At 40.6% G+C, this 11,815-nt stretch overlaps 1 protein-coding gene across 2 annotated transcripts in view; it reads left to right on the forward strand.

Annotated features, from left to right (window-relative positions):
* Positions 1-11,815, forward strand: part of GBE1 (1,4-alpha-glucan branching enzyme 1) — a 172,544-nt gene that overhangs the window by 80,479 nt on the left and 80,250 nt on the right. The window lies entirely within an intron of this gene.

Here is an 11,815-nt window from a genome sequence, read left to right on the forward strand (position 1 = left end):
GTCATGACAGATTCTCATTCTAAAAAGTGGGTCCCAGTGCTAAATGTGTGAGAACCACTGACCTACACAGAATGGTAGTGGTTCTAGGGTTCTGGACCAGAATCTAGGGGATGCCATACATTTACCTGGAACCTTCTGTCTTCAAGGCATGTCTGTGCTTTACCACTGAGCTACGTTCCGTTCAGATATATCTTCACCCTCCTGCAGAGGGTCTAGGAAAATCCTTTCCCTGAATTGCAGTCCAGTTGTCATTCCCTCTCCCCCCCCCCCACGTGGCACAGGCTAAGAACACACATTGTTGCCTAAAGCTCTCAAAGGATCTTATACACATCCTCAAGCAACTCTAACTGAAACTCACCCAGGCAACTCATCCAATAGATATTTATGTACTCTATTATGTTTATCAAACTCTATCTGAAAACTGATAACTTGTTCTGACAACTGTGACGTGCTGCTTGAAGGTCTGGAGAGTGTGCTGTACTACAAAAATCTGCAAGCAGCAAACTCTGCATACCCCTGGAATACAATGTGTGCCTGTTTCAGTCCAGCATTAACCCTTTTATCTATTCACATTTCAGATGATTAAAAAAATTTTTTTAGTAGACATTGTTATCAATTAGTTTGGGGCTTTTTGAAAACTGCATTCATGCAGTCGCAATGACATCCAGTGGCAGTTCAGATTTATCACAGGTGAGTTTTCTCTGGGCTTATAGTGGGCATTTATTACTGTCATGTTAAATTATGTTTAACGTAGTCTAGAATATGTCTGTTCTGGTGACAGTCAATGTGTGTAACCAGTTAAATGTATATTTCTGATGCCTTGCAGGTTCTGTTGTACACTGTGAAACTAGTGGAATATTTGATGTCAGTATGACAAAGGTTTTTTTATGGTTGTGGGTTTTGTTTGTAGAGATCTCAAATTGCTTCATGCAACATTGCCCATGTGACCTGCACAACAGAGAATGGGGTCTTAATGGAGATATGGAAATTGCAGTACCTCTATACACTCCCTTTGTGCCCATATACTCTGAGGCAGGAAAAATGGGGCTGTACTGAACCCTATGGGACTGCTCCACCTATGTGCCCCAAATAGGGTGTGGTAGACCTAATGATGAAATTAAAAAAAAACTCATTAACAGAATACATAAGAAATATTTAGCATATACATCTAAGAGCACACCCCATGTCTTTTTATATATACAAGAAGTGTGACTTTTGTTTATTTAGTATGCTGGAGATACCAACAGTAGTTAATGTCTCATAATTGTAGAAAGGATGGCAGTATTGCTGGTTCATGAGGAAGGAAAGGTATTTTTGGAAAATGTGTAGGAACAGCAGTGGTGAGCAGTCATTTTAAATATTCCCCCCAAAGCTAGCCCTGCACATATGGTTTATAATATATGCAGATGAGATGCACTACCAAAGAATTACTTTAATTTTTAATAAACAATCTTGCTGGATGAAACTTTTTCCCTCCCGCCTTGCTTTTAAGTTTTAAATTGATATGACAGAAGAGGAGACTTTAAGCCACAGATGCTCCTTTAGTTAGATGATTTTGCAATAACATATAATTTCCCTTGAAGGATCCCATTTCCTTTATCAAACACAGCTGTGTGCAAAATCTTTAAAATGTGTCTAGGAAAAAAAAGCACCAAGATTGTATGGTAATTAAGCTGTGTACTGATACATTCGTGAGGGACACTGAAGTAATTGTCAGTTTTCCTACATTTTTATTGGTAAACTATAAAACACATTAAGATGGTCACTCATGAACAGAGGATTCCTCTTGATCTGATACAGGAAGCACATCTAGATCATTGTTTGAGTACAGAAGAGCGAGAAAGTCAGGGGGAGAGAAAACTATCTGTCCCTCTACATCCACATATATATTATATATAGAAAATCATTATAGCAGGTGTGGCTCACTTCAAGAGCCTGGCATCCAGAGTCAGTCTCAAAACAATGGCTCGGGAATGGAACTTAAGATTAAGATGAGTGATATTTGCCAGGCCAAGGACAAAGCTCATCAAACAGTGCTTAGAGCAGTACCCATATTGCATGTACTTTTAAATGCCTTGGTATCAAGCAATCTGGATTAAATGCAATATACACTACAAATGACATAATCACAAGGCAAGAACTAAAACCACATGCAAATAATTCAAGCAAGAAAACACAGGAGTATATTATGAAGAACACATAGTAGTCATTCAATAAGCATTAAAGATTATTTCCCAGACCCGTCGTGCATACAGAAATACATGGGTACTGGAGTCTGCTTTAAAAACATTTTTAAAAGTTTTAAAAAGTACTCTTTATCTTGGCACTCCTAAGCATGCCAGCTGCAGGGCAATCTCTGGCATTCCCAGAAGCCACTTCTGGGTTGCGCCAAGGCCTATGATCACCTCCCTTGGACCTGGTGTGCCTCAGAATGAATAGTGGAACCATTTCCCAAATGGGCCTCTGCTGTATCATAACCCCATTCCCAGGCCTGACAGCCTTGCATGGAGCTGCCCAGATTTGCACCAGCGATTTAGCTGGTGCAGATCCAAGTAGTCCCTTTGGGCATGGCAGAGCTTTACACTGGCTAAAGGGGAAAATATCCCCTTACCGCCAAGTAAACATCCAGCCTTCTCCTAACCAGTGCTGGGTACGGCACAGGCCATGTGGCCTGCTGTGCCAGCACAAGTTAGGATTGAGTTTCCCAATCTCTCCCCCTTCCCTTGTGCTCTCTCTGTTTTCTGTTTGATTTGAGTTCCTGATACTTGGAATACAAGTATTCCAAGTATCAAGAGGGATACATTTTCCTATCCCTCTTATGTGATTTGTTTATTAAGCAAACATTCCACTCAATCTAGTGCCTTTGATGTGTAAATGGACACTCCCTGCCAGACACTAGCTGGCTGCATAGGCTACTGGAGACTGATTGCCTCTTCTTTGCATTAAGAGCCTCTCTGTTGTGTAAACAGACACTCTGCTACAGGCTATGGGAGATGCAATTGCCTCCTTAAGAGCGTCTTTATTGTGCTTTGACCACCTTCATATATGTGGTCTGTCATTATGTGGTTGCTTGTTAAGCAGCACATGCCTGTAATATGGGCACAAGTCCTTTTGATGTTACGGTTATGCCATTGGTACAATTTTGATTATGCAGATTTGCAACAGATGTCTCTTGAATGCTTGTGTATCTTAGGCTGATGAATGACTACTAGAGATGTAGCTTGACTTCCATGTAAATAAATTTAGGTTGCAATCTATACTCTCTTTCCTGGGAATATGTTAGATTAGACACAGTGGAACTTATTTCTGAGTAAAGCTATATAGCTGGGGTGGCCAAATCATGGCTTGCGAGCTGCATGTGATTCTTTGGCCCAAATCCTAACCAACTTTCCAGCACTGCCATAGCAGTGCCAATAGGGCATGTGCTGCATCCTGTAGTTGGGTGGCACTCAAGGAAGCCTCCCTAAAGTAAGGGAATGTTTGTTCCCTTACCTCAGAGCTGCATTGCCCTTAGGTTGATGCTGGAAAGTGGGTAAGGATTGTGCCCTTTGACACATAATATGTGGCTTGTGGAAATAGGTTGGCTGAGCTCCAGTTGGCATCACAAATTAATATAAAAGGTAAATAAAAAATTTTCAAGCATTATATGTTCAGGTTATAAACTTGAGGGTCTGTTGGATTAAAATGTTCATGGTGAGTAAATCAATGTAAGAATTTAAATGCTTCTTTTATATTGCAGCTCTCAAACACCTGAAGTTCACTGTATGTGGCTCTTTTGTTAAGCAAGTTTGGTTACCCTGCTTTGGGTGCAGTCCTAACCCCTTATGTCAGTGCTTTCAAGCACTGACGAAAGGGCAATGCAGCTTTGAGGTAAGGGAACAAATATTCCCTTACTTTCAGGAGGCCTCCTTGAGTGACACCCAACTACAGGATGCAGCACATGTCCCATTGGCTATACCAGTGCTGGAAAGCCCTGACATAAGGGATTAGAATTGCACCCTTTATTGGGTTGTGCTGTTAATGTAGCACAATTTGGTAGATTTCTTTAGAAATGGTTCAAAGCCACTGTCTTCTGTTTAGACATTCCATGGGTCTTCTGTATATTGCTACATTTTACCTGGTTGTAGTATAAAATATATGTTGTGCCTTGGAAGAGGACGGAGCTTACAGTACAGTAGGTTGGATCCTTATATTCTAATGTCCTAATGTTCTGCACTGTGGTACACATTTTCCCAGAAAGAAGTCTTGGGCTACCAAGCACTGCAACATGAAAGATTTGACTTCTATACATAAACTTTGACTAATGTACTAACTTCAATTTATTTTTTTATCCCTCTCTCTGTGTGAGAAGTTGGTGGTATGTTTTTCTTCTAAATCAGAATGAGATATCCAGAGTAATAATAAAAAAGCAATGTTTTCCCATATCAACACTATAATTTAATTCCCATAAGTGAGAAAGGAACTTATGAAATTTCAAAGCAGTCTTGAAGGTATCCATAGCTCTCAAATCTCTGGACTCTGGTTGTAGAAGAATGTATTTCTTTCTTTAATTAAATCCCAGAAGAGCTGGAGAGGAAGGAAAATCTACATAGGAGATTGTTTGAGGGGAAATAATCCCAGGAAGACTTACTGCTGCTTGTTTTTGTAGTTTTAATAATTTATAGTACTGTGTGCTCAGCTCATACCTCATTGGAAGAAGTTTCTTCTGTTTGAGGTTTGTACTTCCTTTTTCTTTTCTATTACCAAATGGGAAGCATTTTTAATATTCTCTTCAAAAAGCGGAAGAATGAGTGGGAATTAATTTTGCCTTGCCATACGTGAAGTGTCACCAGATGCACCAGCAGAGCTAGCTGGAGCAGATTGGCATCTCTTTGTAAAGCTCTTAATGGAGGAGAGCACAAAGATTTACTTTTAATCCAAGCACTCGATATCAGTGCATTTTTATTTAGGCCATTTTTCCAGTCTGTAATATATAATGTTGGCTGGAGTGGTGTATCATGGTTGATGCACAACTACTGCTGCTGAAAACAGATACCCGTCCTCCACCCCGTAATTAGTGCAGAATGCAGTGGCCCAGGTTGTCACAGGGGCTAGATGGCTGTTGGACCACTGCTTCAGCAGCTATACTAACTACCCATTCAGTTCTAGTCACATTTCAAAGTGCTGGTATTAACCTCTATGGACCTTCATGATTTGGGTCCAGGCTATCTGAAGGACTGCTTTCTCCCATGCATTACTGCCCCATTTGTCTCAAGTTTAGAGGGGTGGTGGATAGTGCTTCTTGGTAGTGGCATCACAATAATGGAATTACCTTGCAGTGAAATTAAGAACTCCTCCCTCTCTCATAGCTTTTCAGCAAGGACTCAAAACATACCTATTCTTCTGGTGTTTGGCTAATAGATGTCTGTTTGCTGTTGTTGGCAACCTTCAGTCTCGAAAGACTAGACTATGTTTGCTGTATGCACCCTGTAATAGTGTTGTGTCTTAACTGCTTCTCTGGACTAATTCCCCCTCCCCATGGCTCAACAATGGCGTTTGGCTTTGCTTTGTTTTTAATGCTTTTAAAAAAAAATATTTTAGTGTTTAACTGTTAAAACCTAATGTTTTAATGGCTTGTTATGATGTGTTTTTCCCCTCCCTTACTGTTATGATGCATTGTATATTTATTACGTAGCTCGGTAAGCAGCCTTGGGCATTTGCTTCGGCATGGGAAAGGCGGAATATACGAGATTTTTCTAATAATAATAATGTTTAGCCATAAGAAATGCATGGCATCCATGATGGCAGTGCATTATAAGTTTCCTTATTGCTGTTGCAGGGGTGGCACCAAGGGTCTGTTAGGTAAAGTAGGGGCTGAGGACTCTCATCTATCAGAGGGCCCACCTGATCAACCTCTGAGCTTTAAGTATTAGTGGTGGTAGCATCTAATACATCTTGGATGGGTGGGAACCACAATAGACTCAGTGCTGGGTTTTTTTAGGGCGTCTATCAGTTTGACAGTGTTCTGTTGTAGTTCATTACTGCCACTTGCAGAGGTAGAGTACTCGCTGTGCTCTGTTATGTCTCATTGCTACATTACCAGGAAAAAGTAAGGAGGATATGTGGACTGCTGTTTTGATGTCAGTCATATGTTGTTCATTACTATTTTAAGCTTTATTCTGATCCCCTGAGCTTCTCTGTGCTAACCTTCCCATTGGTCAAGGATCACCAATGTAAGTTTTGGACAGAAGCACAAGATGGTTAGTAATACTGCAGATAATAACGTAAATTAATTTTCAGTACCTCTGTGATTAGTTTGATGTACTTAATAGGAAACTCTCTGAGTCATCCTTACTTAAATTTCTGCAAATATTACAGTGTATTCAAAACATGCTAGTCCTATTTGGTCATTAAATTACTAGAAACAGAGTACCTGTGTAAAAGGGACATGAAAGTATACTAGCCAGCCCCATCCTTGCATTAGCATGCTGTGCCTCCAGGCATACCTGCATTCAGCATTTGTCTGAGCACAGAATCCAGAAGCACTTCCCCTGGGTAATTCAAAACTTGGGCTCTTCCAAGAAATGTCACCAGGTTCAGCAGTGCCCTCTTCAACTAAGCACTGGGCCTGAAAGCATTGTAAGGATTGACCACAGTGGTCTCCAGGAAGGCATAGTTGCTTGCTAGTCAGCATTTGCTGAAGCAAAATGGAAAATAACAGCTTTAAGCACCATGTAGTTGTGTCCCAGGCTTTGCTAAGCCTCTCTTAAGACTGTGGTTCCTTTCAGATTGTGTTACTTCTAGCTCATATGGACTTTATCCCAGTGAGCCCACAGAAGGCCTAGATGCAATCAAACTTCACTTACAGTCCTGATTTTGTATGTATCTACATTCTACTCAGGGCAGGACTTGATGAAAAGAGCTTCTGCATTTTGTAAGCTTCTTCAAGTCTACTTCACACGCACACGCACACCAGGCATCTGGTAATCTACCAGCAGTGTCTACTGTCAACCATATCGGGTCTGTAGCAAATTGACTCATTTAAAATTATACTGTATGCTGGGATCCCTTTGCCCAATTCGGACAAAAAATATGCACTTTGATGAAACTGTATCAAAGATGTTGAAGTTGCATTTAATTCTTAACTGATGCAATATTTTATCATTCCCTCATGGATAGTAAACTGTGGTTTTCAAAATCTGTAGCATTCTGGTTGTGTTAATAAAAGCATGAAAATATGGGAAGCTTTACAGAGAGGGGTGAAGCTACAACTGGGATGAGTCAGGCTTTCTTGGAATTAGTGGGTTCATCTTCCGTGATCGCAGTTTATAGTTCCATACTCTTCTTACAGGGCTCTGCTTCCGTTTGACTGAATTCAGTCTTGAGTGACATTGATTTTGACATAATACATTGAAATAAGAGCTTTAAAATGCTCTAGTTACTACCCCTGGTACTAGTCTTTCTGACCATTTAAGCTTAATCCCCAGTTCTTTTATGTGCCTGTCATTTCTCACATCAGCCTTGCCCCAAGATGCCTCCGATGTGTGGGAGTTCTTTTGCACCTGGTTCCTTCTTCCTCTGACTATAGGAGACCCTATGGAATTCCTTGACACAGGATGTTGTGATGGCACCAGGCCAAGATGTTTTTAAAGAGAATTGGATGGAGAAAAGACCATCACAGGTTACAAGCCATTATGATATTAGGTCATGACTGTATGCAGCCTCTGATTTTTAGAAGTGGCTGATCTCTGAATGCCATATGCAAGGAATTGGCAATAGGATATGGGTATCTTTTTGTCTTGTGTGCTCCCAGAGGTATCTGGTGGGCTACTGAAAGGTACAGGAAACTGACTTAGGCCATCAAGTCCCTTATGTTCTCATGACCTAATATCCTGTGATGCGCAGGTGGAGATCTTGGTGAATTGTGCAAGACCAAGGCAGAGCACCTGGTGACTCCATGTTAATGGTAATGCCATCAGTCACTTGTTCTCCATCCTCTTTTCTGCAAAGAGGTGTTGTACCCATTCTAGTAGAACCATGGTGGTCTCTCCAGCATCAGTGTGTGGCAATGTTGGTTCTGGATGGTTCTGGACAGTGGCCGACTAAAGTGCAATGAGTTGATTTTCCTTTTCAGTATGTTAGCATATTTCGCTATTGATAAAGCATAAGACAGAACTATCATTTTATAAATAAATCTAATGTTAATAGTGATCTATAAATAGATAAGTATATTTATCACCAGAGCAGGAAGACTTAAATAGAAATTGTAGGTGTTGCTCAGCAGGGGAATTGTTTGACTTTACTGCTGCAAACATCACTTAAGCGAAGATTGCTTTGTGTTTGTTAACAGAGTGTGAGTGACTAAGTGCCTAAGCCAATTTTACTTGACTTGAGCGTCAAATGCCAGAGGAAAAAAAATCTTCTCACTTGAACAAGAAGGAAACCTTTTGGCGAAGCTACTTTCTTATTCCGTTCACCTTCCTATGTATCTCTGAATCAATCTTAAATCATTATTAAGATATACCATCTCACCAAGCTGTTCAAAAAGACTGTCTCTCAAGTCAATAGATCTTTTTAACTTTCACTAAATGTATTTCATTTTTAATATCCACAAAAGAACAAAACCTTACTTGAGAAGCAAAGCCCTTCATTTATATTTGAAGAGTGCCTGAACTGCAGTGTCTGAATCCAAATTAGTATCTGGAGATTTCCAATTTTGAGTAGAGAATCGAAGAAATCAAAAACTTAACTTGAAGCTAATGATTTTTGAAAAGGCCTTGTATTTCTTTCACTGTATCCTGCAATTTGAAATAAGTTTTTGGATACTAGTTCCCCAGCTGCTTGAAACGTATATGGTGTTGGGTTAACTAACCATGGATCTGTTCCTTAGCTAAGGTGAAGGAAGTTGAACAACAAACAAACAGTGCATTGGCAAATCTGTGCAAAAGATTTTTTTTTTTAATGCACCTGTCTTTGCATTGGGCATACCCTTTTTTTGATCATTAAACAAGAAAACAAATGGAACAAGGAAATATCTCTTTTCCTTTTAAAGAGCTCTCAGGGTTTCTGAAAAAAATATTAAGTCATGTACAACTTAAATTTCATTCTTATCTGTTATGAAGCAGTTTTGAGTGACTAAAGGTGCAATCCTAACCAACTTTCCAGCACTGACCTAGCCGCAGTGCAGCCCCAAGGTAAGGTAACAAACATGCCCTTGCCTTGAGGAGGCCCCCATGATTGCCTCCCCACTGCAAGATGCAGTGCATGCCACATTGGCACATCTATGGGCGCAATCCTAACCCCTTATGCCAGTACTTTCTAGCACTGGCATAGCAGTGCCAATGGGGCGTGTGCTGCATCCTACAGTTGGGTATCACTCACAGAGGCCTCCTCAAAGTAAGGGAATGTTTGTTCCCTTACCTCAGAGCTGTGTTGCCCTTATGTCAGTGCTGGGAAGCACTGACAGGAGGGGTTAGGATTGCGCCCTAAGTCAGTCCTGGAAAGTTGGTTAGGATTGTGCCCTAATTCTGCCAAGGTGATCTCCAGTTTAGCAGCTGCTTCTGAATAAAGTCTGCAGCTTAGTAGTAGAACGCATAGTTTGCACATGGAAGGTCCCAGGTTGCATCCATTTTCACTTTGCTGGGAAAGGCCATTATCTGTGACCCTGGAGAGCCACTGTCACTTGTCAAGATAACTGGACTAATGGCCCAATCCTATCAAGGACCTACAGCAACATGAAATGCTTTGTACCTCATTCTCTCACAGGACTGGGGCAACGTTATTGTGAAAAACTGCTAACGTGGTTTCCCGTATACTGATTTTTCAGAAGGGTATGATGTTGTAGGGAAAATAGCAACCATACTATTGATATAAGAATGGACACTAAAATGCTAATCAAACAGGTGAACTGGAAATAAAAAAGTCATATGCAGGTAGCATATAGAAGGCTACACAAGGGAAGCAAGGTAATTTTGCTTTTCACTCTAAATTTTTGTCACTTGAAGGCTACAATCCAATATGTGCTGACTGGGGCTAAGCACAGTTGGATTCGCTTTTGAATGGATTTCAGCATTAAGAAAAGTTACAAAAATAGCAAAAACAAAAAACAGTACCACCCTACAAAAACGTGTACTGTATCTCTTTGTAAAGTGTTATGTTCAGCATCAAACACCATTTTTGTACTGTGTCATGTGCAGGCATTTCATGTCCTGCCTTTTAAATTAAAAAAAAAAAATCTCTATACTGGCTTTCCTCTTACACCCAGTACAGTCTTTATTATGAAAGCTCTCTGTGGCTATTCTCTTTGCCAGCCTGTTCTTGCATTTCTGGTCATGACTTTCCCTTCCATAGCTAAAGATCATCTGCTCTCTTATATACTCCATCCGTTCTCCCTAGCTGCCTCTTGTGCCTATAAATTATCTTCTAGAACAGGAGCATGCCGCTATCTCCCTCTTTCTTCAAATTCCAGCAGTAAACCTTCCTTTTCAGTGACTCCTTTTGCTTAAATCAATCCTCAGAATTCCCAGATGACAGGAAGCTGAAGTAAGCGTAGTTGAATGTACACAGTCGTCCCTGGTTAGTGCTGTGTCTCTCTCCTCTCGCTTGGTGCCCCCCTAACACACATAGAATCTAAATTTAGATTGCCAACTCCTCTAAGGGAACTTTTGATTAAAAACATAGGAACATGTCCAATACTTAATCAGTCCATTGGTAACACTGTCTAGTGGCTCTCCAGGGGTTCATATAGGAATTTTTCTCTGCTCTAGTTGGAGATGTTGGAGGAGGGAGGCACACTGAACCTTAGATGATCTTTTATATGCAAAGCATGTCCTCAGCTATTGTAACCCCTCCTCTTTTATCACTTATTATTTCATGTTAATATATTACTCAGATGGTATTATTCTGTAAAGCACCTTGTATCTTGCTGGTGCTATGTAAATAAAAATAATGGTGAACACTCTCTTGCTTTAAATATTGAATTTTACATTAAGTTAAGCAACTGAATATTACATCATAAAAAATTTCTGTTGCATTAGTTAGCAATCAATCCCTTGGGGATTTTTTTTTCTTGCCAGTCTGTGTTGAAGAAAAAGTTAATATGCTCACTGACCTCAGATTAGTATTCCCAGAGCTTCACCCTCCTTTCTAACTCATTGTTTCTTATGATGCTCTTATCTTAACTGGCTAAGATTAATTATGGTTTTCTCCAGTTTAAGTACTTTAAAAATGAAATAATTGCAATACATTGGATTGTGCATCTGAAATGCAAACCTCCAGCTTTCTTTCCAAACTGTGGATGCATAGGTACAGCTCTGTGTGGGTGATACATGAACATATGTTTTCTGAATAAAAACTTGAAAAAATGCTATTATAAAAACATGCCTAACCTGCACCCTGCTTTCAGAACATCTATGCGTGAAAATTCAAGTGTTGTCATTTTAGACTTTTTAAGTACCAGAAACTGAGAACACAATCCTAATGATCGCTAGCGCCAGGGCAAATTTGCCATAAAGCATGTTTGTGTGTAAGCAGTGCCAGTGGGAAGGCCATCGGTGCTGTATCCAGACCCCTAGCTACTAGTGGAGTCGAGTGCTGTATCAAGTAGTGCAGGAGCTGGGGAAGGGTGGAATGGAGGTGAGGAGGTAATGTTTCTGAGTAGGGAGGCTTGACCGAGGGTGGGAGAGCATGGGGCAGGATTTATAGAGGAGACCTCTGCCATATCCTAACCTCCGACCTGGGCCTGCAGCCCTACCTGGGGCTTCTTCTGGTGCAGATCCAAGTAGTCCCATTGAGCAAGCTGGGGCTCCACATGGGGCAAGGCAGTAAATATTCCTAA

The sequence above is a fragment of the Tiliqua scincoides genome, chromosome 3 (assembly GCF_035046505.1).
Source record: "Tiliqua scincoides isolate rTilSci1 chromosome 3, rTilSci1.hap2, whole genome shotgun sequence".
Classification (NCBI taxonomy): Eukaryota; Metazoa; Chordata; class Lepidosauria; order Squamata; family Scincidae; genus Tiliqua; species Tiliqua scincoides.